General features: G+C 37.4%; 1 long non-coding RNA gene across 1 annotated transcript; it reads right to left on the reverse strand.

The window, feature by feature from the left end:
- Positions 1–369: 369 nt before the first annotated feature.
- LOC106732913 (uncharacterized) lies at positions 370–10,718 on the reverse strand. Its single transcript, XR_003086855.2, has 3 exons — positions 10,581–10,718; positions 2,238–2,349; positions 370–1,938 (listed from the first exon to the last, which is right to left on the reverse strand). It is a non-coding gene; the product is annotated as an uncharacterized LOC106732913 (long non-coding RNA).
- Positions 10,719–27,056: the final 16,338 nt, after the last annotated feature.

A 27,056-nucleotide genomic window follows, 5' to 3' on the forward strand; every position in this document is an offset into this window, starting at 1 on the left:
ATGTTTGAATATTTTAAGGCTTCATTCTGCATTAGCTTCTATTCTCCTTTCATTAGGAACTTTATCTTCCCTTTTTCTATTCACTGAAATGTTCAACTAGCACTTAAAACAGGATACATTTGGGTTGTTTTGCAATAATTAATAAAACAATCAGTATTAATGTACTATTTGTACTCCTTTGTGATTTTTTAAAAATATAGATAATGTTCCTGGTCAAACCAAATTGATAAACAAATAAACATTACGTTAACAGAGAGAATTCTTCTTTAATCATTACAGTGTAATTTGTGTTTGTTTTCAGACTAATAAAAACAGGTTCTAAGAGCCTAGCATTTAGCAGATACTACACATCACTTAAGAAAGGTGGCATTTAAAAACATACAAACATACATGATTTTTAACAGATTTACATGTTTTGTAAAGTATGTCAAATGAACCAAAGAGAAAGTCTCCTAATTACTCATCAAACAGATTTCAGTCAGCTGGGAATACAACTAGAGTGATATGTGGCATTTTTGTTGGGACACACCCACCATATTTTCTCTTAAAAAAACCCAAACAAACCCCAAGCCCTCTAAATAGAGCCTTAAGCTTGCTCTGCAAAGATTTATGCACATGCTTAATACTTGGCACATCAGCATTACCACTGAATTCAGTGGGACAACTGAAGTGCTCAAAAATAAATATATGCATAAAGCCTTGCAGAACTGGGGTTTTGAATTATAAGAAACAACAAATATTTGCTGCTATTTTTAGAACAAGAAACTGAGTACTCATTGTTCTGTATGTAAATATTGCATCAGAGGATAAAGTTCTACGTCCTCTTAGGACTTTTCCTCTGAGCTTTCATAAGTATCCAATACAATTAGATTTTCAAGGAAGGTAAATTAGAAAATTTTCATTTTCAATTGTTAATGTATAATTAAAAATTTTGTACAAACAGGAGAAAAGTCACCAATAGGCATACTAGTGACTTCCTTTTAGCATAGCCTCTGACTTCCTCAATACTAGAATTCACTTGGAAAAAAGAAAACTACAGAATTAGTGACCTTACACATGGGGATGATGTTATCCGATTATGTATTTTTTACTGGCACAGTAACTGTAGTGAAATTCCATATTTCAATATAATTGTTATAACACAAGGACCTGTGTATCCTGCTATCTTTAGTCAGCCAAAACTTCCATTGACTTCAATGGGAGTTTTTCCTGAACACAAATCTAGAATAGGGCTCACAGTTTATAACTTTTCATGTCTCCCCTAAAGGGAGCTCATGATATTTAGCATATCCCAGTGCAAGACTATTTTAAAGGTAGATTTTAAGGCATGTATGTTATATAGTGGAGTGTCTGTTACAGAATTAATAGGGGTGCATAAAGGGCTTGTGAAAATCCATTCCATACTCTGGCATGACCTAACCAAATATAGGCTATATTCTTCTTACAATGCTTTTCTTGAATTCACAGAGCTCAACTCTGCTCTCAATTACACCAATGTAAATCTAGAGTAATTATTAAATTCACACATTGCAGCAGCAGAAAGCAGAAAGCATGGTCTGTAATTCCACTGCAGCTGAGAGCAGAATCTGGCTCATAATTGTCATTCTCGTATGATTTATTCTGCAATTCATATTTTAAACAGTATGTAATCCATTAGCAGTACTGAAAAACATGCAAGAACTACATGGGTGGACTTAGATTTCTTGGGTCACATTCAGACAGATGGCTTTTTTGTGATTCCTTTTTTCCCACAAGTTTGCTCTCTCTTGTTTTAGGGCTGGACCGATACTTTCATGGATTTTTCAAGATTAGATAAAAGGTTTATTGCTCACAGTCCTCCGAAATCATCATGAATCTATGCTGGCTTTGCCTATAGTTTGCCATTTGCTGCTTTTATCTAATAATGAGATTTTATCAGGACACTTACCCTTCAAAGATCTGTAAAGAAGTAAAGAAAGGCTGATCAGAATAAGTTAGCTGCTTTCAGTTAAACACACTGTGAGATCCTAAAGTAACTATTCTACAAGATGGCAATGTTTCAGTATTCTGCAAAAGATCCTCATTAATAAGAAGGGCACCATGTTTTATAACTGGGTTTTTATTACAAATCCCTGTTTTGTTCTGTACATATAAAAGGAAACTCCTGCTTACTTGAAATAGTTCTTTTTTAAGAAAGGGGAAATGTTTGGGGGGTTTGTTTTTTAAACTGCATATATTTGCTGAGTACAATTACCTACCTTCTATTGCTGAAACTTAACTTTCTTCCTTTATAGTAATATATAGTTCTTAAATTCCAAAGGTTTCTGGTGCTTTTCAGCTGTCACCTCAAGTCAAAATCTTGGAGTTCAGCTATAAAAAAAAATTATATATAATAAATTTAACTTGACCTAACTAGACATTTTTAAAACAGAGAGTTTTGTTTTGATTTGGTTTTTCTTAACATTTTTTAAAAACTGTATATCTATTCAACCCTGTGCTCTCATTTATACTACAAACATGGTTTTCCAAAATTTGGTCTGACAATCAGACCCTAATAAAATTTGTGACAACTCAGTGCTCCAAAGAATATACTTGTAAGAAGCGTAAAAAATACTTTTTAACTTAAAAATGCTTCAGAAAAAGGATAAATCATATGCTTTGACATCCAAGAAATTTATATATACACATGTGCCTGTGTGTGTGTGTGTGTGTGTGTGTGTGTGTGTGTGTGTGTGTGAGGCATGTATTGTTTGATTCTAAAAACATAAAATCCCCATAAACCAACATTTATATGGAATCACAATTGTGCATAATATAACCCTTGACCCACATTACAAATGACCTGGTATTTAGTGTTTACCAGACTATTTTATACACCAAAGTAAACTTTCATACTACAGTTCAAATTTAATCAATTTTTATTTTGCAGTCTTTGTAGATTGAGTCTTTTGTTAAGAAAGGACGTCTTGTTTCCAAAATACACCACAAGTAATCACTGGCATCAGAGTGCCACCAAAAGGCAGAAAAAGAAATTAGCAACCACATACTGACCTTTAGAGAGACAGCTAAGGTTATGCACATAACATTTGCTTGTTTACTTTGCAAAATAAGCAATGAGTTGGAAATTCCTAGCTTAGTAAGCATCTTGGTATACCTAAAAAGCAACTTTGAGAATAAAAACAAAACCCATGGTTGTTATTATTTTTCTGTTGTTGTACGTACAGCCTATTATCTGCTTTGCTCTATATCTATCATGATGCAACTTTAATAACGTTAGCTACGAATGCTCAGAAAATCACAGCTGTAGCTGGAGGCAAAAAAAAAAAAAGCTAAAATGAGGTGCTTCTCCCAAGCCTCACCTAGTGCGCTGAGTATTGGCTTATGCGTGAGAATAAGCAAACGAATCGATCGCTGCAGTAGGTTGATGGCTACTGGTCGTTTTGATGGATATGACTGTAAAAAAAAAAGTCCAGATTGGTTCACAGTGGACCTCAAACCATGTCAGCTAAAACCAAAGAGACAAAAAAGTGACAGCTGTGGAGAGTACACTGCAGGCAGTCAATGGTTCCTGTGATTTATTGTTCCATCTGCCTTGCCGCTGTGAGGACAAGTTCCCCCTGATTTGGTTAAAATGAAAAGGACCTCAGAGAGCACAACGTGTTTTTTGAAAATGTGCAGAAACTATTTTTTTTTATTTCTTGATTTATGTCCCTTTCCCCCTCCATAATGTTTGCACCAATTGTTACCCAATAATGATTGCTGAAAAATGTGAAGCTTCCCAACCACTAACTCCTCCAACCTTCCCCAAAAGGAAAAAAAGAAACAGTAAAAAGATAAACACCGGCAAAAATGACGTACATTGTCAAATACAAAACAGAAAATTAGTCTAATTTTTACCTTCCTTTTTCAATTAGTAGCTACTTACGTATTTAAAAGTCTGAAAAGCTTTTGGATTGTGAAACAATTGAGGTATACCCAGCTGGCTGTACAATTTTTTTTTTGAAGGAGTGACAATCTTATGTATTAGAGGGTTCAAACTCCTATTATGAATTTGCCTGAGCCACCCAAGTATACGGTCAACAGTGTTTGATTAGGGGAGGGCACTGCAGGAATTTAGCCCTGCAATTTACACTAAGAGGAAGGAACCTTTACAATGTTTACATATGAACTTTTGCTGTTTCTGACTTGAAAAGGAACATTTCCTTCATGTGGCTGATATAGCTTATTACCCCATTAAAGAGAAGCCCTGCATGACACTTCTGTCAGTGTAACATGAAAGCCTAATCAACACTTAAAGGTGTAACACAACACAAATAATCTCACTCTTCTGGGAAACTAAAGTAGCAGTCTAAGAAACATTTTGACTTTTCCCTGGGAGAATTGAAGTATGCCATAGCAGAAATATGGTTAATGTTTTAATACATTTATGGTGCATAAATCATAAATGAAGCATTAAGTATCTAGTGCTCTCTAAAAAATTTTAACAAATATGAGCAAATTGAATGAATCTCAGAGAGTGATATATTGATAATTTTCAATGTGTATCACGTTAGGAAAAATGGATTTAAGGCCTTAGAGACCTTTCATATTCCTGCATATGTTATAATTCACTACTTAAAACTACACGAGCCAGTAATCTACAATAAGTTAAGTAAAGGCTCTTACTCTCCAACTATAATATGTGTTTAATGCAGATCAGCAAATTTTTAGCAAATTTCCCATGAAAAGGCCTGTTGGTTTTGATGGTGCATGGAAAGTTCTGCTCTCTTTTGCCTTCATTCAAAGTCCCTGAGGTCCTGACCCCTGTGGCAGGCACTTCCTGGCTGAAGGTTTCTTTAGGCCTCATAGGTCCAACCTGGTGTCAAAAGCTGGCCTTGTCTCCTGTCTCAGGATGTTGGTTTTACCTTTCAAGTGTTTCCTGAATTTGTGAAAATTCTTTTTCTGGCTGGTTGTCCATAGTGGCTTAATGTTCAAAAAATATTTACCTTTTTCAGAGAGAGAAAGAGAGAGAGAGAGAGAGAGAGAGAGAGAGAGAAGAAGAAGAAGAAGAAGAAGAAGAAGAGAGAAAGCGAAGAAAAAAGAGAGGGGGAGAGAGAAAATTCTTAGTTGCTACTGTTGAGCAGGGGGGTTTCTCCTGGGACCAGTTCTACTTTTGGAACATGTTATTGTCAGGCAGAGGTCAACATCTTTTACCTCTTTTTTCCATTATTCAGTATAAGTATTGATGTTATGTTTTAGCTATTTAAAAGCCAGCTGCCTTGCTCATTTCAGATATTTTTCCTGGTATTATTGTATGTGGTAATAGCTGGCCTGTGTATCGTCTTTCACAAAATCTAGCCTTTCAGGGTCTCAGTTCTTCAAATGATATCAATCAAAATTTATGCAATTCAAAATCCATATGTATAGAGTCCCAGTTCACCTCATTTAATGATAATAGTAAACCACATGTTGTGTACATGTCTAAAACACTTTTCTAGTTCTTGACTGTATTAACCCTAGGGGCACTATGTTTTTGTACAGCTTGCCCAACTGAGCAGCATAATATATTGATTAATACTTGGCAACAACTGCATTCTTGAATAATAAAACTATGAACAAGGTAAGTGTATACTAGTAAAATAAGAAGAGTTTCAATATTATTTGGGGATGTATGTTAGTATATAAGATGTTAAAGAACAGAAGAGAAGTGGGTATTTCAATTAAGCTGAAGTATCTATAACTAATTTTGGTTCATTTCTTAAATGATATCTCTATTAAGTCATCTACATTACCTACTGAAATAGATATGATGCACCCACCATGAATATCTTGAGTTAGAGATAGTTGTATATGCTGTGGACACTATAAGTGGAAAAAGTTAGATATTTCTTTAAAAGATACATTGGGATTAGAAAGTTGCATTATCATCAAATTATTCATGAATATATATTATTTGTAGATATTAGTGTCAAAAACTAGTAACAGTGCCTAGTAGTACAACAGCATTTGCCCCTGACAGACTGCATCATTTACTTAAGGTTTAATATACAGTTACAAATAAGATTTGCTTTCATGGAAAACCACGGAAACATTTGGCAAAGGAAGAACTGAACATTTTCTTTAATTTATTTTGGCAAGTCTGAAAAATAGATCCCATTACACTTTTGCATTCCAAAAACATAATAATGAATAATAATTTTAGGAAAACCAGGATATAATTAAAAATTTGATGACATCATAAGCACTAAGAGAAGCATAGAGGATAGCTATTAAAAGAAAAGAAGAAAGAAAAAGAAGAAACTGACCTGACTGAAGAGCAATTGCACGCATTTATTTTGTAAATAACTTAAAAATGCTAAGTAATACAAATTATTTACAACTAGTTAAATTGTTTTCATACTTTTCTTTAAAAAAAGGAGAGCAACTTTTAAACTCAGATGCTTAGTAACATTTCTGTCATTTGATATTAGAGTTTTGTATGAAAACAAATATTGAAAAAATTGAGCATGGTTATGTTTTGATTAACTGGAATTGGTCCCTAAAAATCACAAGGTATAGCAGAAAAGATTGCATCTGTGTCTTCCTTCAATGCCATCCACATGACTCACAGTGAGGCATGAAAGCTGTTGACAAATTAATACTTTAAGAAAATAAACTATGGTCATGTTCAACATAGAGCAACTTTATCCTGATTAATTTGCGTTGGAGTCAATCCAGCCCCCATTTACAAAGCCCCGCAGTTTGTACAAATGTAATTTCCTAATATTTACATGAGGAAAGCCTCAGCAGTTAAGCTTTGCCTCCAGTGTGAGTTTTGTGGTTAGTAAAAAGACAATAAAAATACAGAGAAGTAATTGTAAGCACATTTGGAAAAAAAAAGATTTTCTGCACTCCTCCTTGCACAGCCCTATAAAAATGTGTTGTGTTATGTTGTGCTTATAGGGAATGCTGTGCCAGTATTCAACCTAGCAAAGTTTTAAGTAATGTAACACCTAAAGCTTAATAACACCTGCATTGCTGCAACTGAACATAACAAACAAACAAACCTTTATAACACTTGCATATTTTTAACTTTGTTATTCTCTAAATGCTGGTATAAATTTAGATTAGCCTGCCTAATCACACAGTCTGTCATTTTATGTCTTTATTTAAATAGAATGTTAGACATTCATACATTTGTATAATTTAATAAATTTGAGTGAGAAAAATGTAGTTTTAATGTGTTGCTTTGTTGGAAGAATATTAAAAATAACCTTTAGTTTTAATGAGATTTTTCCCTCATCAGTTTACACAATTTTCCAGATGCAAAATGAGCTTTTGGCTGTAAAATATTTTATCACATTATCTTACACAATAAAGATTACATGTTTTCACTCTCTCTCAACTCCACCGCAATTATTTTTTAGTGTTTGCAAATCATAATATCATTTAAAAACTATATTTTATACCTCATCTAAAATAGTTTTATAGCAATGTGATGAAAAAACCCACCCAACAACAACATCTATTTAACTACTCTTTTTAAGTGGCTGTAATATGCTTTGGTATAATTTCCCAGAAAAAGACACAGCTAAAAAAGCTTAGCTGTTCTTGAAAACAAATCTCCCAAGCAGCATCTTTGCAAAAATCCCCAGAATTTAATTCCCTTGACTGAAGAGCCCAGAGAGCCTGAATGTAAAAATAGTAGCCCTGTCATTTCACATTCATTAAGTGTGAAACTCGGAAATTAATAATGTAAAAATATGCTTTTTAATTAGTCTTACATTCTGCCCAATGTACTTAAATGGGATCAGCAGCTCCCTAATGATTTTTTTCTTAATAAAGTATTAGCCTGTGATGCACTGCGGTTGACAGGTATGATAAACTGGAAAGTACTTTTGGAGGCGTATGAATGATACCAAAATAGTACTCTCCCATTTAAATGTAATTAACATCAGGGAGCAATATTACATGAGGAGAAGCCTGCAAGATTTTTATTTCAGGGTTTGTGGTTGTGGGTTTATTTTTGTTTTATTTTGTTTTGTTTTTATGAGTAGTTTGATAATTGCAGCAGTTATTTTATAATTTAACTACCTCTGTTTAAAGCTAAGCTTTTGCTAATAGAAGGTCAACAGGATCATACAGTAGTCTTAAAAATATTATAAAGAAGGTAAATCCACCTAAATAACCTAGTGAATTGTAGATATGTGTGCATATATGTCCCTAATTTGTGGTTCTATTTCAGATCAGTATTTCTTCTCTAAAGGGACTTATTTGATATTAATCATGTGGAAAAATAAGTTATGGAAAAACCTAACTGTAAAAAGTATGGGTTTTCTCTGAATAAGAAATGCTGGGAACCTGAACAAAATATTTCTAGTTAAGCCAAATGAACCTCAGATATCATTCAAACAGCCTGAAACGCGGGGAAATTGTAACCAACTCCTCCTCCCAAAACAATTTGCTTCTTTGAATTAATACAATATGCTATTTTAAAACAGAAGATGACAGATCATTGTTGACCAGTGTTGCTTATATAATAACATTCCCCAACTAATTTACATGCCAAATGTCAAAACCCACTGTCTACTTAAGAATTTCTGTTCATATCTCTGAGCAGCAGCACTCCCAAATGATGAATTTTCAATACAGTAAACAAACAGTGAGTACATATGTAGAATGTGACAAAACCAGAGCGGTTCTGGAAAGAATCCCTTCCTATTACAGTAAAGCTTTACAAGACTGATGCCTTTTGGCTGGTAGGATTCTCCTAAACTCACTAGGAATCACATTCATATAAGGTATGGATACAATTCACACCTTGGACCTACTCCACGTGTAGTCACAGTTAAATGTATGGTGTGCCTTCATTCCAATTGAATCTCATTTCTCTTTATTTATATATCCTGGTGTTTTCTAATGCATGTCACATTTCTAAACATGCACTGACATTTCTATATGTTTTCACACTGTTCATCTGTTACTACTGTTGATAACCACAGTGGGTAACATGCTTGGTAGCATAAACTGTTTGTGACACTAATGCACTACATTACTTGCTAAATGATTCCTCAAATCTTTGTAGCCACATTCACACTGATTAAACATAGTATGTGTGATGGTACCTCTCTTTTCCATTTAAATAAGAAAAAAACAAAAATAATAGACTTTGCTATTTCCTAATTTTCCATCAAATGCAAGACAAATAGCTCTGAACCTTCATCCCAGACTGCTAAACAAGCTTTCAAATTCTGATGTCATTTTTCCATGTGTTTTTAGTAATGAAAATGAGTGCTATAAAAGGGAAAAAAAAAACCTAAGTTCAGATTTTCTTGCACTCGTTAAATTGTTGCAGAGGAATATTTTTAAACAATTCTGATTCAGGTAAGGGCCTTTGCCATACCTAAATTTAGTGAAAGTGATAGCTAAAAATAAGGACATTGGAAGACTTTCAAGCATGGCATTCACCATGAATATTCTGCCATTATGATATTTCAACAGATTTGGAGCGAGCTGTGTGAACATATCTGTAGTCCAACAAGTGTCCAGCTGGTAATAATATTGTATCAAAATCCAAATGAATATATATGAATCACTGGATTCCTTATAGTAAATCTCTTTCTCCTGCTTTGGTAACGTCTAATGGCTTTTATAAATGTGGTCATTAAATGTGATTTCTTTCCTTATTTATATTGGCAGTGCAAATCTGCCTAACTATCAGCCAAATTTAATCTCTCTCATAATATTTTTCCAATCACAAACACCATTGCATTGTTCTCTAGAGAATTATGTGATGGATCTATCTATCTATTTATGTGTTCATGAATCAAGCAGTCCAACTCATTGGAGTTAAAAAAGTTTGTATAATCTATGGCTTTTATAAGAGTCCACTGAACTTATACATCTCTGGGGACTTCCAGTAATGCCACGTTATTGGCACAGTCCTCATGCAAACCCACTGTACAAAACTACTTACAATGTATGAATATTTCGGTTATAAAAGTAGGAGTTTATGTAAAAATTAAGACTTAAAATATAGCTGTACTTCTGAGTTGCAAAAGTTTCCAGCAGTATATACACCTTTAATGGGACACTGAGTCAGAAACTGATAATCTAAGTACCCCTAAAGTAGACATATGTTGGATTTTTTGTTACTGAGATGTTAATTACTTTTCTAATAAAGAATAATATAAAGTAAAAATAACAACACTTACTGGGAAATATTTTCCTGGAACCACATTGGATAAACCTTAATTTAGCTGAGTAGGATTTAAGTAAATAGTCCCATTGAAGCCTTGTGGGTATATAACAACTTACCGGCACTGGGAATTCAGGAACAGATCTGCATGCAAGCAGGCTATAAGTCCCATATAGAGGTACCTTAATTAATTATTGTCTGTAAAATGGGATGAAAGACATTCTAGCAATGCCAGGTATTACTGAAAACAAGTTGGTGCCCATAAAGTCTAACTAAGCACTGTTCATTTTTATTTAGTCTGATGTTTTAACAAACCCTGTTGCAAAATGATATTATTTTCATTATATATCAAATTAACAAAGCTATTGTAAAAAGGACTCAGCTGCAGTACACAAATCCTATACAATTAAGAGGTACAGTCAGAGGGGGCCTTAGATCCCCATACCTGGGAAGATGAAGGCAGAAGACATCATGTTGAGGGATGTGCTGTTCATTCTCTTGGAAGGATCAGCTTACATTTTCACTTACAATATCTCCTTAATGGCCAGACCAAGAACTGGCATTTGTGCTGGTGCCAGAGGGACTGCTTGTTTACCAACTGGCTAAAGTAACATGCTGCAGTGGTTAGAGACAAAGAAATTGAGAAATACAGTACAAATTCATGGGATACAAGGACAATACAAACTGCTCTAAATGCAGTGGGGTCATGTTAATGCCAGCAAATCAATCACTCTAAATGCTATTCATCATTCTATCAAAGGAAGGCTAAAGACGTATATTATTTATACAAGTCTGAAATCATTTTATGTTACTTACTGCTGAGTCAACTTCTGAATTGATAGGGAGCTCTTCTATCTCTTCATCTGCATACTGGACTAGCAGACATACTTGATAGATAGTTGTGTCAAATATTAGATCAAAGCTAAAGTAAATTAAATAGGCCCCATTATAGTATCGCCACCTACATAAGTAACAAGTGACTTTGTTTTAAATTTCACACTGTGTAAAGAGATTAAAATGGTTATTATTAGTTTTATTAAGAGAGTTAGCTATCTAATCTGTCTAGCTATTTCTACTACCACAGCATGTCTGAGCACCTTTACAACTCTCTTTGGTCCAAATCATCCGCTGTGCTTCTGTGAGCAGAAAAGACCTAAATCTAGCAAATATCTCCTGGGAGGCACAGAAAGAATGGGGGAGGCACTATGCAGTAGCATTCTAACATCTCTTGGGGCCCTATGAAAGCCCCTGTGCTAGAGCTCTGTGAAGCCATCATTTATATAACTTTATGTGCAGTGCAGTACTATCAAGGCTCCATTGTATAAGGCTCGGTACAAACATATCAAAATGGGATGGTCCCTGCCCCAAAATGCCTAAAATCAAGTTTAAGACAGGAGATTGAGATGGGAGGGAGCACAAGGGGACAGATTGCTGTGAAAAGTGGAGTGAGCAGTAGTTACTGAAAACCAGCTGCACCATCCCAAAGTGACTCCCAATATGGGTATCCAATTGGGTTCTAATGCTACCTATCCCCTCCCTGCCTGCTAGTGTTAGTGTGTAGCTACAGGGGCACTCGGCCAACGACAGCACAGGGGTGCCAGGAGAAACACCAGTACCGTGAACAGAAGATTGATTCTACTTCTAAGAAGATTGATTCCCTTCCCTCTGCATCACCAAGATCAGTGAAGATCAGGGCCTATTTCCATTGTTTCCACCAAAATCCCTCTCAATGAAGAGCCCATTATCTGACAGCTCCATGAAGTCAACCATTCAGTTTCCTGGCCCTCCTTCCTCCTGCATCTTATAGGAGGCGATCCAGTCTGTTATTATAGTATGAACTCTGGGTAAATATATATTCTGGTTCTCCAGATTAATGCTGATGTTGTTTCTTTTAACTAAACTAACCAATTAATTTGTAGTGGATGAATAGATGAATTTGCAGCATAAATAGCAAGTGGTGTGCCCAAAAAAAATTCTGTGTTAACAATCAATAATGGTGGGATTTCGCACTGCACATTTACCAGTTTACTTTGTAAACTCTGAAACTGATTAAATCCTTCATTAATACTTTGAGCAGGTAGGGATTGGTGAGACTTGAACCTCGACCTACAAGATAACCAACATCCTCACACAACAATCTCACAGCAGCTACAAGCTGGCTGCTCACTATGACCCGTAATTTGCAGAAGTTGCACAACCTTTGAAGATCCACCTTGAATGATCCAACTAACAGTTGTCTTAGAGATCCCTTATTAGATCCTTGGTCCAATGAAAATGGAAGGGGCATACCAAGACAACACTGGATTTCTAGCTAGCTGTCATGGTTGTCCTGCTTCACTGCTGCTGAACTCCCAGTATCAACCTCAGCTCTGAATTAAATCCTGAATCTTACCCAACCCCTGTCACACCAAGACTGACCCTGAAGCCTGGTTTTGACTCTGGCTTGATCCTTGAATCCATTTCTGGATTTAACCCTCATCTTGCCTCCTCACTTGGACTATGGTTTTGGCCTTCAATTTCACTCTTGACTGACTCCAGCTTTGATTTCTGACTCTCAAAGTCCTACCACTAGTCCTGCTTACTTTCTCCCAGGAACCTAAGGGAGTGCAATTCACACTCCTGATTTCACCTATTGTCCATTTAAAACAAGTACTGTGTAATTTACATTATTCTAATCCAGTTACTTCCAGAAATGGACAGCAGATGGGGCTACAAAAATCATCAAATAAAAATAATGACTACAGCCTTTTAATGTCTGAAAACCAATTTATTCTGAACCATTTCAAAAAATAAATGGGATTCTCCTTTTCTGTTTTAAGACATCAATGAATCTGTTTCATAATGGTCTTTTGTAAACCGATTATCCTTGATAATCTCATTAGCTGAAATTATCTTACTTTTCTAACATGGTAGATTTTTAAATACCTTTTATTTCATATCCCCCTGGGCACATTGTAGCACAATTTACTATTAAGCAAAATAATTATCTATCTCAAACCTTAATGCTTAAGAGTAAAAAAAATCTTAGGGGCAGATATTAAAAAGTACAGGTTGAACCTCCCTGGTCTGGCAGTCTCGGGACTTGACCAGTTCCAGATGAGGGATTTTGCTGTATCAGGAAAGGTCATCACTGGACCCCCTGCTGTCAGCCCACTGGCGTCCTGGCCAGCTCGTCACCTCCTGCTGGCCCAGCTACCCTACCAATCCCATAAGGCAGCCATCGCTGCCCTGGCTTTTGGATGCACAAGATAGCTGCATGCACTGTGCTAGGGCCCCGGATCCCGTAAGCAGCCTCACCCACCATACTGGGGCTCCAGGACCTGCCAAGTAGCCAGGCATTGTGGATTCCTGCACCACTAATCTACCACAGCTCCCAATGTCTCCCAATCTCACTGGGCAGACCTGCTGCCACTCGTTGGCAGTGGGCTTGCTCTGGGCAGCCCACTGCCCTGCTAGCCCCACAAGGATCCTTGCCACAGGCCCTCCACTGGGACTCTTTGGTCCAGCAGTATTTGTGCTGGGTAAGAGAATCCTGGGTAAGAGAGTTTCAACCTGAATCAAGAAACTGAGATCACAACTGGAAAAGGTATCCTGCTGAAAAATAAACTAAATTTGGGTATGGGCTAAGTTAAGGGTTCATCTCCTTGAAGTAACTGAGCCAAATTCCTCTCCAGTGGAATTATGTATACTTACACCATGACTGAGTTTGGTGTATTTTGCATAAGTACTCGTTAATAAATTCCTGTATTTATCAAATAAAGGCCTTTTTTGTAAAATTGCACAAACATTCCAGGAAACCAAACTTTCTCACTTAAAATTACACCTAGGATTTCAGTACAGATCAGAGGGAGCTTCAACCCCTTGCCAGTTTCAAAGGCAAAGTCAGCAGCACAGCTGGGGAAAGGTGAAGGAAATGAAACTGACACACAGCTGCCACTTCTGGACAAATTCAACCCACAAGTGGGCATCGGAATCAAAGGTTGCCAAATATGGCCTTGGGTTGGGTACATTAAAAAAGGAGGCAGAGAAGATACAAGTTCAAGCTTTAAGCAAGAAGAAGATGCATTGCCAAGTGAGAGCTGTAATTTTATGCTTCTGATTTAGACTTGAGTAATTAAGAAGTATAAGTTGTTTAAAAATAAGCTTAAATCGGCATTTTATGTATGCAAGTTTGCAGCTGTAATGGGATTATGATGTCAGCAAAGGGAGAGAAGTTTGCAGCTGCACTGGGTTATGGAGGTAGCAAGCAGCTGTTAAAATAGAGAACTAATGGTGATTAATTCTTATTATGTGTTTGAAGATCTTACAATGAGTTCAGGACCCAAACCCTCCCAAAGGGAAAGAAATAAAGGAGAAAGATTTTAAAGGGGGATAGAGAAGATGTTAATGTATATTTGGTCTATTCTGCAGTCTTAAATCTCTTTGTATTTCAGTATTCAACAAATTTGTACTTAAAATTTTATTTCAATTACTGTTATCAGTTCAAAAAATATCTACACTATAAACCCAGTGTTTTCATATTTTTTACTGAATATTATATAGACTAAGAAATTACCTCCATCCTTTAAAATATCCATGCATATTAAATAATCTGGAAGAAATATATGTAAATTGTTTACCACATTGGTTACAAGGTGTGAGGTTTTGCACATACTAGTTGAGCTAGAACAATTGTGAAGATCAGTCATTGATTCAAATTCAGTTTGCTCAATTGGCAGTAAACTGTATATTCTCAGCTGAGAAGAGAGGAACTAATCATTTTGTGCTAAAGTAAACCAGAGCTAGGCAGGCAGAAAGTGGCAAATAATATTCAAATATATTGGCACATAAGAAGCCAGATTTCAAATAGCCATTCATGCACCCCCATTCTGTATTTGCTTTCTGCAAATCTTTCAGCGAGGAAAGTTTTGTTCACACAAATGTCAATGGGAAAATGAATTCCAAGCTTTAACCGAAATTTGTTAACACAATGGAATTTGTATGGGGGTGGAGTAGTAGACCTCTTGCTATTCTCAGTCTATTTATCCAAGAAAAAAGACACTCTTGCTTTAACAGAAGCACCAGAAAAGAGGTACGAGGTTTGAATGTCAAAAGCTATGCTGTGGGTCTCTGTGTTAGGCCTTGCCCCTGGTGTCTTCTCAGGGTCCAAAAAGTGCCTCTCTCCCCCAACTATCTTTTCTTGTTCATTGAGGTTGAGATTATGACTATGAGATGCTCTAGTTTTGCTGTGCAGAGTCTGTGGGGTGAATGAAAATATCCCTCTTGCTCAGCTACGTTGCTACAGTTATTCCTGTGCTCTCTCCAGTCTGAGGACGCATGGGAACAGTTCATTGCTGCACCATGCTAGGAAGCAAGAACTTGGATCACATCCACGTAGATGCAGCAGATTGCCTACACAATCTCTCTGAGGCTATGTAAGCATGCTAATGAGGGATTCATTAGCATAAGTCGCGACATCATTACCATATTTTCTGCCATTTCTTTTTGTGCAAGGGGTTTTTGCGCAAAAAGAAGCAGTCACTCTCTGAGAAGCATAAGGATCTTGTGCAAAACACCTGTTTTGCACAAAAAGAAACAGCAGAAAATATGCTAATGATGTAATGATTTATGCTAATGAGTCCCTCATTAGCATATTTTCTGCCAAAAAAACATGTAGTGTAGACAAAGCCTAAGACTGCTGCTGTGGCAGGATGGCTATACATTGCACACATACAGAGCTATGCTTTAAATCATGGTAGTCCTGTATGTGTGCAGATCTGTGGAATGCTCTTCAGGTTCAAAAATTTAAAAAACACCACCCAGATCACATATACTGCTGTTCTCTACACTCACGTGCCTTGGGCTGTTCTGTGTGAGCCAGGGATTTCCCTACAACCCCCCTATGGGAGTGTATACCCTCCTGAATTTCCCCAACACTCCTCCCCCCCCCCCAGTTTTGTGAACTAGTTACATGCCAATTTAGTGATTGTTTGGAAATGTGAATTGAAATTGAAACTTCAATACACACTTTAAAAGCATATACAGTGTATGGGAAGATATGTGTATCTGAAAAAGTATAATATATTTGAAAAGTATGAACATAGACTAGCTTCTTTATACAGCTGTTGTTTTTTATGACAATGTCAGTGTATTCATTCTGGTGATGTTGGCCAACCTAATAATTTCAAATTATGATTTGTAAGCAAAGTCAAAATGAGCTCTCCCTGACAGCTAGTGATGAGCTGGGGGGCTGGGGGAAAAGCTTCAGAACCAGATGGTATTTACATTCAGACCTAATCTACCTAGGTATCCAGCAAACAGAGCTGTGTTGCCCAAGTGATAGATTTTGGCTGGGGTTGGGTTACAAATCACTTGAATGCGGGGGCAGAGGGGGAGAATGAAATGTTGTTGTTTCTATTGTATGAGTAAAGGGCAGTAGAACTGTACTTAACCTGTACTGATTGAGGGCATCAAGAGAGAGGGTGGGGACAGGAGTTTTTGTTTTATGGTCTGTCTGAGTCACAAAGTACTATTTGACCTGCCCCTCTCCACTGTTTAAAGACAGAGCTGATTAGGCTCTATATATAGTATTTTGTTTTGCTAAGTGGCCACTACAGCTGAAATCACTGATAATCAGGTCTAAGTGCTTAGTCCTGCCATGGGGACAGTGTACCTGTGGGTACAGTGTTTTTGTGTGCAAGAGATAGCCCAGACTGCACTAGCAGCGAGGTTCCCCCACTGAGAGCTCAGCTGAAATCACTGAGAGCTGGGTGGAACCTCAAGAGACCAACTCGCAGAGGTCACAGTGGCAGGTAGCAGCAGAAGGTGACGGCGCAGGGCCATTGGCAACAGAGTGATGGAGTGAATGGTGGCACAATGAACAACAGTGCACAGCTGGAGGAACAAGCAAGATGTCCTCTTGCCCCCCACCTGGGAGGTGTACTCACGTGAAAGCACCTCTGAACTCTGAGTCTCCACTGACCAAGGACAACACCAATGAGTGGGGTGAAGTAGAGGGGAAAATGAGGGGCACATTAAATAAACATTTGTTTGTTGGACTATATTTTAGTGACTTTGCTCCAGAATGCTAGATTTGTGACTGGGAATGGAAACTTATATAAATGTGTTTCCTAGTAGGCCAAGATTTTTAAAACACCTTATTTGCCAAGGTTGTTACCTCACACCGTTGCTATCTTGAGAGGTCATTATGTTGGGGAGTTTCTGTACTAAACATTTTTATTATAATAACTAATTTTTACATAAGAATGGTCATACTGGGTCAGATCAGTGGTCCATATAGCCTGGTATCCTGTCTTCTGACAGTGGTCAAGGCCAGGTGCTTCAGAGGGAATGAATAGAACAGGTAATCAAGTGATCCATCCCCTGTTGCCCATTCCAGCTTCTGGCAACAGGCTAGGGACACTCAGAGCACGGTATTGCATCCCTCTCCATCCTGGCTAATAGCCACTGATGGAGGTATTCTCCAGGAATTTATCTAGTTATTTTTTTAATTCTGTTATAGTTTTGGTCTTCACAGCATCCCCTGGCAAAGAGTTCTATGGGTTGATTTTATGTTGTGTGAAGAAGTACTTCCTTCTGTTTTTTTAAAACCTGCTGACTATTAATTTCATTGGATGACTGCTAGTTCTTGTGTTATGTGAAGGATTAAATAACATTTCTTTATTCATATTTTTCACACCAGTCAAGATTTTATACACCCCCTATCATAATCCTCCCTTAGTCATCTCTTTTCTAAGATGAAAATTCAGAGTAATTTTAATCTCTACTCCTGTTTCATACTCCTAATCATTTTAGTTGCCTATTTCTGTACCTTTCCCAATTCCAATATATCTTTTTTGGGATGGGGTGACCAGATCTGCACACAGTATTCAAGGTGTGCACGTACCATGGATTTATATAGAGGCAATATGATATTTTCTGTTATGTGTTTTGGTGTATTTTGCATTATCCTTATGTTAAATTTGCATTATCCTAACAAAACATTTAATTTATTCATATCTCTTTTATACATTGCAGGTCAAAGTGAAAATGAAAAGACAAAAAACAATACAACAATTTTTCCACTCAAAGGCCTCAAAAACTAACCAAGGTGAAGAACCGATCAAGAACCAAGAATATATCAACGTGTCATCTGAAGGGTCAAGTGGTGTATCTACATCCGACCAGCCCGAAGTGTAAATATAGCTACTTACTCAAGAAACAGTGTCTCCAAAACCTCAAAGCAGTTCCCGATGTTCGTTGATCAAAGAGTTCCCATTTATTGAAGTTACAAAAGATGGGTACTGGTGCACCTCTTGCAAAAAAGCTTACAAAGAAGGAAAGCTTTCCAATGCTATAACTGGTAAAAGTGGAGGAGCTTGGTTTGTCAGACCGATCAGCAAAGCCAATGCTGACAAACTGCGTGAAAAGGCAGCAGAGTTGTGCAAAATTATAACAAGAAACCAAGAAGGATGTAGACGTAGTGCTTCATAGAAGGCTTGAGTAGCCATCTTTAATTTGTGTGATTTTAAAACATGAGTTAAATCTAATAAACTTGTCATGAAACATTATTCAGTTTTTACTTGGTGCCATACAGCCCACCTTCATCCTCATGGTCTCACCCCTCACTGGCCTGGACACCCCACCCCACCCCGTAAATTTGAACACCTCCCCCACCCCCTCTAATTTAAATTCCTGGGGAAAAAACTGGTGTGAGCAAGATGAGATCATTTGATGTTGTTCCCATCCTATAGTGTTCTAACTCTTTTTTCTCTAGAGATATGAGATTTCTGTGATTGTTGGAGGCAAAGCCCAGCTGAGAAAGTGACACTGGACTCAACGATGCAACAGAAGGGCTGGATGTGATGTAGTTGGAGAAGAACTAGCACCTTTATGAGCAGCCTAGAGATGTCAGGCTGTGAGGAGCGTGTGCACGGTTGAGATGCAATAAGTAGGTGCATGATGTGGGACGGCAGGGTGCCCAGAACTTGAGGGGAACTCTATGTGCCAGTCACCTGCCTGGGTCAGATGTATAAAGGTAAGTCGGAAGAAGGGAAGGTGAGCAGGGTGTTGTGAAGGTCATCATAAGGAAGGCTTAAGTGAAGATAAGCATCACAATTTGTTGCCAATTTGGCTGCCTCCCAGGAACTTCTGGCAGGTTTTGAACTCGTTGATTTTTGTTGTTTTACACTACAGTGTGCCTTCAAGCTTCCTCTGCACAACCAAACATAAGAAAGGTAGGACTTGGATAAGCTGAGTTTAGAGTTGACACTCATGATTGGTAAATTAGAACCCTGCTTCCCACATGCAGTCCTCAGCTAAACCACGGTAGGTCAATGGTATTTTAAGAGTCTAAGTGTAGCTGTCCCAAGAGAAAGACGCACTCATGGGACACTGATATTTTGTGGACTCTAGCTCAGAGTCTAGAATATTGATCTGTATTTGCAGTTGATGAAATCTAGAAGTCACTCGCTGGCTTTCTCCATTTATGTTTATCCTATACCTGAGAAAAAAATGTTTAATTGATGAGTGTGGTTGTGGACCTAAAGGATCTAAATGGGATTGGATACCACTCTGACCACAACCTGTTCTGATGATGGATTTGGAAAATCAGCCAAGGAAATGTATTAACAGGGAGGAGAGGATATTTAATCGATGATCAAAGAGCACACTGGGATTAATAGTAGTGTCCTAAAGAGGCCAGAGAAGTAGATGATAGGTAATTAGTTCCTCTAGCCAGACAATAAATTAGGTGAGCAGGTATCAGCATATCTCCTGCTCCTAGAGGAGATCCAATATATCAATATGAGGGCACAAGTAATGTGACAGATTTTAGGTTCTGAACTATAATGCCATGACCAGGAGTAGCCCTACTGGCTCAGATTATAGAAGTAATTTAGAACATAAGCACTGTGGGAGGTTTGGGTTGAGACAGTATATTTGTGTTATAATTAATAAGCTATTTTTATTTGAATCATGTGTTGTCTTTGTTTGAGTATGTTCTCAGCAAAGACTAAGATCAAGACAAAATCTACACAGAACACAACCAAGATAAAAGGCAACCATAAAGAGACAGACAGAGAAAAAGAAAAACCCAGAAAAAAGAGAAGACAAAGAGCAGAGAGACACCAAAAAGGACACCAAAAAAAGATAGGGAAAATGAAAAGACAAAAATCACATATGATGGAGTATCAAAAAACATGTAAGAGATGTGCAAAAGGAAAAAGGGAGGGGGAAGAGGAAACTAAGAACAAAAGGCATTGGATACAAAACAGGAGCAGGAACACACACAAAGAAAAAATTGGGAAGGAAGTGCATTGAAGAGATGGGATGAAACATGACCCAAAGAACAAAAATAAATATAATGAGGTGATAAAACAACTAATAACCTTCTAATTTGCATTAAAAATAGTGAGCTCACATGAACTCACACAATAACAGAAATGCTATCAAGCTGAATAAAGACATTTCTCAGGTCCTTAAAATTCTGCAAGACTGTTTTACTTCTGAAGCCCTGAGTATGGATGATTTTGGATTCCCATCTGTGGGGGAGTGGCGGGAGGGACTGGCAAGATGAAGCATTAACTCCTGCTGCATGAGAAATAATAGTAACTAGGTGGAGTTGGAGGGCGGGGGGCTGTGCCAATTACAGCATTGATGCTACAAGAAACATAACAACAGGTCAAGGGATACTGAAGCAGCAGTGGAAAGCTCGTTGATGGTCCCTTTCATCAGGGATGCTTAAATAAAATAAATAAATAAATTAATGGAGATTGCCTATCTCCTAGAACTGAAAGGGACCTTGAAAGGTTATTGAGTCCAGTCCCCTGCCTTCACAGCAGGACCAAGTACCAACCCCAACAAATTTTTGCCCCAAATGGCCTCTGCAGGGATTGAGCTCACAATGCTGTGTTTAGCAGGCCAATGCTCAAGCCACTGAGCTATCCCTCTCTCCCCGAGTAAAAGAGCTTCCTCTACAAACTCTTCTTCACGTACCACAGTAAACCATGTGATACAAGTTGATTACCTAATGTTATCAAGTATCAGAGGGGTAGCCGTGTTAGTCTGAATCTGCAAAAGCGACAAGGAGTCCTGTGGCACCTTATAGACTAACTGAAGTGTAGAAGCATAAGCTTTCGTGGGCAAAGACCCACTTTGTAAGATGCATCATGATGAAGTGGGTCTTTGCCCACGAAAGCTTATGCTCCTACACTTCAGTTAGGGTGTGTCTAGACTACAGAGTTTTGTCCACAAAAGTGGACTTTTGTCGACAAAAGTATACCTGCGTCTACACTACCGCTGAGTTCTGTCGACATAACATCGACAGAACTCAGCAGTTTTGTCGACGCTGGTAAACCTCATTTTACGAGGCATAACACCTTCTGTCGACAGAGTTTCTGTCGACAGAAGGTGTTATTGCATGTAAACTGTCCTTTGCTTCTACACTACCATGTCGACAAAGCAGCTTGCTTTGTCGACAGAACTGGATGTAGTCTAGACGCTCTTTGTCGACAGAAGTTTTGTCGACAGTATCTGTCAACAAAACTTCTGTCGACAGAAGCCTATAGTCTAGACATACCCTTAGTCTATAAGGTGCCACAGGACTCCTCGTCGCTAATGTTGTCAGAGGTCACTGATGTGATGTCTTGATAGGTATCGTGCTCTGTCAAATGCTGATAACCATTCAAATGAGTGAATGTGCTCCCTCTGTGTACTGCCTGGATCTGCACAGATAGCCAGCGCAACAGACCCTGCAAGAACCCCCAGTGACTACACACAGTCAGATAAGGTGCCAGGCTAGGTTTATTATCAATGAAGCACGGTCCTAGTATCTAGAGGACTCCATCAGACAACTAACAAATGCATGTCCATTGTAAGGGACAAGCTCAGTCAGTGGCTTGACTTTCCACTGCTCCCTAGGCAGGACATGGATAGCCATTCTAAGGTATATCTTAATACCCGAATACAAATAAATTACACATCACTCCTGATGAATCAGAGTGCCACCCTCTGATATACTTGGGTGCACCCATTACCTTGTACATGGTGGTTTGATCAAAACATCACTATCCAACATGCTGTCATCCTGAACCTGGGTCAGTATGTTCTTGTTATCTGTGGAGAGAGTATTGGTACCAAGATGTTTCCAAATGGGATGTTCTGATAGCACCGTTCTGAAATGTGTTTATATGACTAGTGCCTAGTACCTCTTAAGTATGTGTGTTACTGAAATATCAGCCCTGTTCTTGCCAGAGTCTGTGAGCAGGACCTGCCACTTGCTCACAGCTCAACTTTGTGCTATATAAGCAAAGCCTTCACTACTTTTGCCTGGGCTTCAGGCCTTACATCAGGCCTGTGATCTTTTAGGCCCTCTTCTTACTACACCTAATGTCTCTGTACCTCAGTTTCCCCAATTGTAAATTGACTAATGATGCTGCTCAGCCATTTAGGTAAAGAGCTTTGAAATGTATAGATGAAGTGCTGTGTAACTATTTGCAATGTATTGAAATCTATATTGTTTTACTCAGGCTAGCCAAGCATATCATAAGCCAGCAAAACTCAGACTTTAAGTTCATTAGAAATGAGAAATGAAGACAGCCATTAGTGCATTCTTTTCTGAAACAGTGTGCCAAAGTGCTACTGCTACTGAGCCCACAGCAGCAAAACGTTTGCATGTTTTCAATTTTCTTTATTAATTTTTTTTCTAAATGGGTGGCGAGAATTGCAATTAAAAGAACTTTTAAACAAATCTCTTATGATTGTCACAGCTGCTGCTGATTGTACAGGCTTAATGGTGGTTCTGCTGACTGTATCTTCTGATACAGAAGTGTCGATTATACAAGTTAGATTTCTTTAATTTTGACCTAATTGCATGATGGATTTTCCAAAACCAATTGTTCATATATTGACATATATTTCTATGATCATGATTGCTCTGATTTTCTTTTTGCACTAATAGCCCTCCTAATAGATGATGCATTCACTGTCTATGCCTTATCTAGAATGGATTTCACACATTTTTTTTCATGTTTGAGACATCTGTAATTTTTTTACCTAAATCCCATGCAGAAATGAATGGATCAGTGCCACTGATGCAGAGAACCATAAACATAAATAATCCCATGAACCACTGTAGCAAAACCACACACTATGCTTATTTGGTAGACACTGAAGGAAAAATCAGCACTAGGGGGTTAAATTTTTTCTAAATAGTTTTATTTCACATATCAGTATTTTTAGATTTCTGGGTTTTTTCACCTTATTTCCAGGCTACTTCTTCCTAAGAGCAAAAGGGGAAGTTAAGAAACTTCATGGGAACTTCCTGAAAATGAAACAGATCACCTATAAAAAATCCTAGATGAAATGTACAGTTAGAGTTTAATATCTTTCTAAGAAAGAGCTGGCTGTAATCACAATGTTGGATTTAAAATTCATTGTTGTACTCAGTTTATTGATTTAATAATGTATTTATAATTTATGATTTCTACAGCACATGGAATTCTATTTCAACCATTTGATGAAGATTAATCAGGGGATAATGTGGTTCTGAATCTAAAAGACTCTCCTGATGCTGAAGTAGCAGATTGTTTTCCAGCACTCCAATCCAATACCTCTTCTGATTATGCAATTTATGCTACTTCACTACTAAATTATAGCATGATTAATATCTAAGAGTAATATGTGAAGTAAAAGATTTGTATGCATTTAAAGTATGACTCCATGAGAGGCAATTGGAGGAGTGTGCAACATTGATGCTGTTTTTTATTAATTTTTCTAATTAATCATTGAGATTTTCCATTGGTCATTATTCCTGTGAACTTTGCCATCATTTACTATCATTGAAATTATTTTATCAGGGTTCTCTTAAATTCTTCATTTCCCTCATTCAAGATCAGTGTTTGCCATAGTGATTCTAGATTTGACAAGCATTTCAGGTATCAGATCTTAAAATGATATTTGGGTTAACAGCTTTCTTCTATCTGTAAATTAATTTTGACATTATTTCTTCAATTTACATATCATGAACTACTTTATTCCAGTGCCACATTTTCTGGTGGGCTGAATTATTGTTTTCTTTGAAGAGCACCAGCTAATACCAGTATAAGTGCTAGACCATTAAAAACCATTCTGCAACTGTCACTACATCAATGAAAAAAGCTAAATCAGAATGATAAGATTTTCATGCCACTGTATTATGTACTCTCAAAGACTAGTCTTTCATTTTTACTTTTGTGGATACCTGAGATACTGGTCTTTATAATTTTCACTAGTGCTTGCATGCACTCTTTTTGAACCAAAAGTAATACTGGATAAGGGGCCAGTGCGATTTTCAATATTTTACTATTATGTATATAGAATACAAATGAATGAAGCTAAAAAGACAAGTGAATACAAAAAAGGGAGATGGTATTTGATGTGAACTAATCAGCTGAACCAGGAATCAGGGGGGACTTGAAAAATCAGGTCTCAAATGGATTGCAAGAACAGCAAGTAATGAATGATGAAATAGAAGAACAATGTACTTGCTTTGGAGATGTCTTCCAGGAAGTCGCTGCAATGTCATTTGGACCAAGAGTTTCAAGGAAAGAAGAATGGAAACAAACAATGGAAATTGCATATAAAATAGAAAATCCTTGAAGAAGAAGCAAGAACAAGTGACATGACAAGAAGAACACACGTTGCAGTGGGAGTATATAGACAAAGATTAACTGAGGAAGTTGTGTTGAAAAGATAAGACACAAATGAGAGAAGCCAACAAAGGTGACTCCAACAAACTGTTCCAAGTGTTTAAGTAATTGTTATCCCAGTTCTAGAGTGTAAGAGGTATTGCAAAAAGCATGAGTTGGAAGATTAACAACAAAAACAGGACAAAAGAAACAACAGTGAAAACATTTTAATGAAGTACTCTGCCAAACAGAGCACACAATTCCAATCAATGGATTTACAGAAGAAAGTGAAGAATTAAATCTCTCTTTGCTAGAAGAAGCAATTAAGTAGCTAAAAATAGCAAAATGTCTCATCAAGATACTATCACTGATAAAACACTTAAAGCTAGGGAGGAGGTAGTTATATATGAAATGCATAATTTTGTAATATCGGTTGGGAGAAATAATTCTTCCCAGAGGAGAGGAAAAGAGGTGTAACCTGTAAATTACCACAGGAAGGAAACCAACCGGTGAGACAATTGGTGAGGAATAACATCACTTTCAGTATCCCAAAAAGTATTCTACAGTGTACTGCTGACAAGAATGAAACTGGTCACACATGGAAAAACTGCATACTAAGCAAAAATCTTGTGATGATGATATGAAAGAGAACAGTATAATGTTAAATGTGAGGGTAGGATTCAGGGCTGCTATATACTACTTCAGTAAGTTGATCTAATTTACACAACTTCCGTTACTCGACTAATGTAACTGAGGTTGACATTGTTAGATCCACTTAGTGTGGTGGCTACTCTGCACAGGGGACCGTGTCTCATCCATTTCCCTTACACTTCTCAATTGTGTACTCAAATTGATTGGAGAGGGCTCTCCAATATATTTAACATGTCTTTTCTAAGCCCACTAAATCGACACTCTTTGAATCGATTGTGGCAGTGCCAATTTATTAGCAAGTGTAGACATACCCTAAGAATCAGCCAACAGAAAATGAGAGTCCCTTTCAAGCCTGGCTTACATCTGAAAAATTAAGGAGTTTCATGCAAGAATTGAGACAAAGTGATACTATGTCATTGTGATACTCATATTGTTATATGCTTCTGAAATGTGAAAAATGCTTGAAATAGGTAACTTAATGAATTATATCAGAGAGGTTTGTGAAAATACTAAGTGTCCACTAGTGAAATAAAGTAACCAATGGTGATGTGTTACATAGGGTGTGGCCATGAGACTATAGAGACAATGATTCAAGAAAGAAGGCCAACATGGTTGGGACATGTTGTATTGATATTAAAAATCCTGTATTCCTTTGATTGGACACCACCTAATGGAACTCCGAAAGAGAAAAATAAAAGATAACATCTAGGAAAGCCATTGTAAAAATGGCACTGTCATGGAAATAGACTGTAATAGAGCAAGATATTTGGTATTAGACAGATGGAGGTTTTGCCTAATGTGTCACAAGTCACACGAGCATTGAATAAAATAAAAATTCCCCAGAAGTAAAATTCTCATCCACTGCTACATCCTTCTTCTTTCTCACATTGCCTAATCCAATATAACCCATATAAAATGTATCTTCTAAATTGTCTTCCTTGCCTGTCTCTTTGACCATTAAACCATTTCTTTGGATACTTGCACTACTATTTCAAGTGCAAGGTTCTTGCTGTTACTTTCAAGACCCTACATAATTCTGCCCTATCTATTAATCTGCTTTTGACATTTTTTGACATTATTGTTTTTCTCCATTGTCATCCTCAACCTCACCACTGAACTACTGATGCCAGCTTCAGCACTTTGTGCACTTATTATTATATGGATCATCATTTTGAAGCTCACTCACAAAGACATCCAGCAGACCCAACTCTCTCCTGAAAACCCACTTCGACACCTACAAGAAATTAAGTAGATGATTGTGGTGGGCTTGCAGGGTACTTGAGAATGAACAGCCTATAATCTTTATATTTAAAAAATGATGAGCCAGTTTACTCCTATTTTGCCTCCCTTACATCTTCTGCCTCTCTGTCTCTTCAAACAAAAGTTCTTCAGGGACCACACCTTCTTTTGTGCTCCTACATAATTAGCATGCATAATTGTTGTTATGGGGAACAAAAAATACCACCACATCGAAGGAAACCCCATTCTCTGTGATGAGGATAGTAAGATCTTATTGGGTGTGAAGGGATGCTCATGTTACCATTTAGACCTAGGGCAGTATGGAATCCTGTCATGCCAATAATGCACTTAGCCAGCTTTCTGTGATGGCATTTACTGTGAATATG

This window comes from Pelodiscus sinensis, chromosome 8 (genome assembly GCF_052426305.1).
Source record: "Pelodiscus sinensis isolate ZL-2025 chromosome 8, ASM5242630v1, whole genome shotgun sequence".
Classification (NCBI taxonomy): Eukaryota; Metazoa; Chordata; order Testudines; family Trionychidae; genus Pelodiscus; species Pelodiscus sinensis.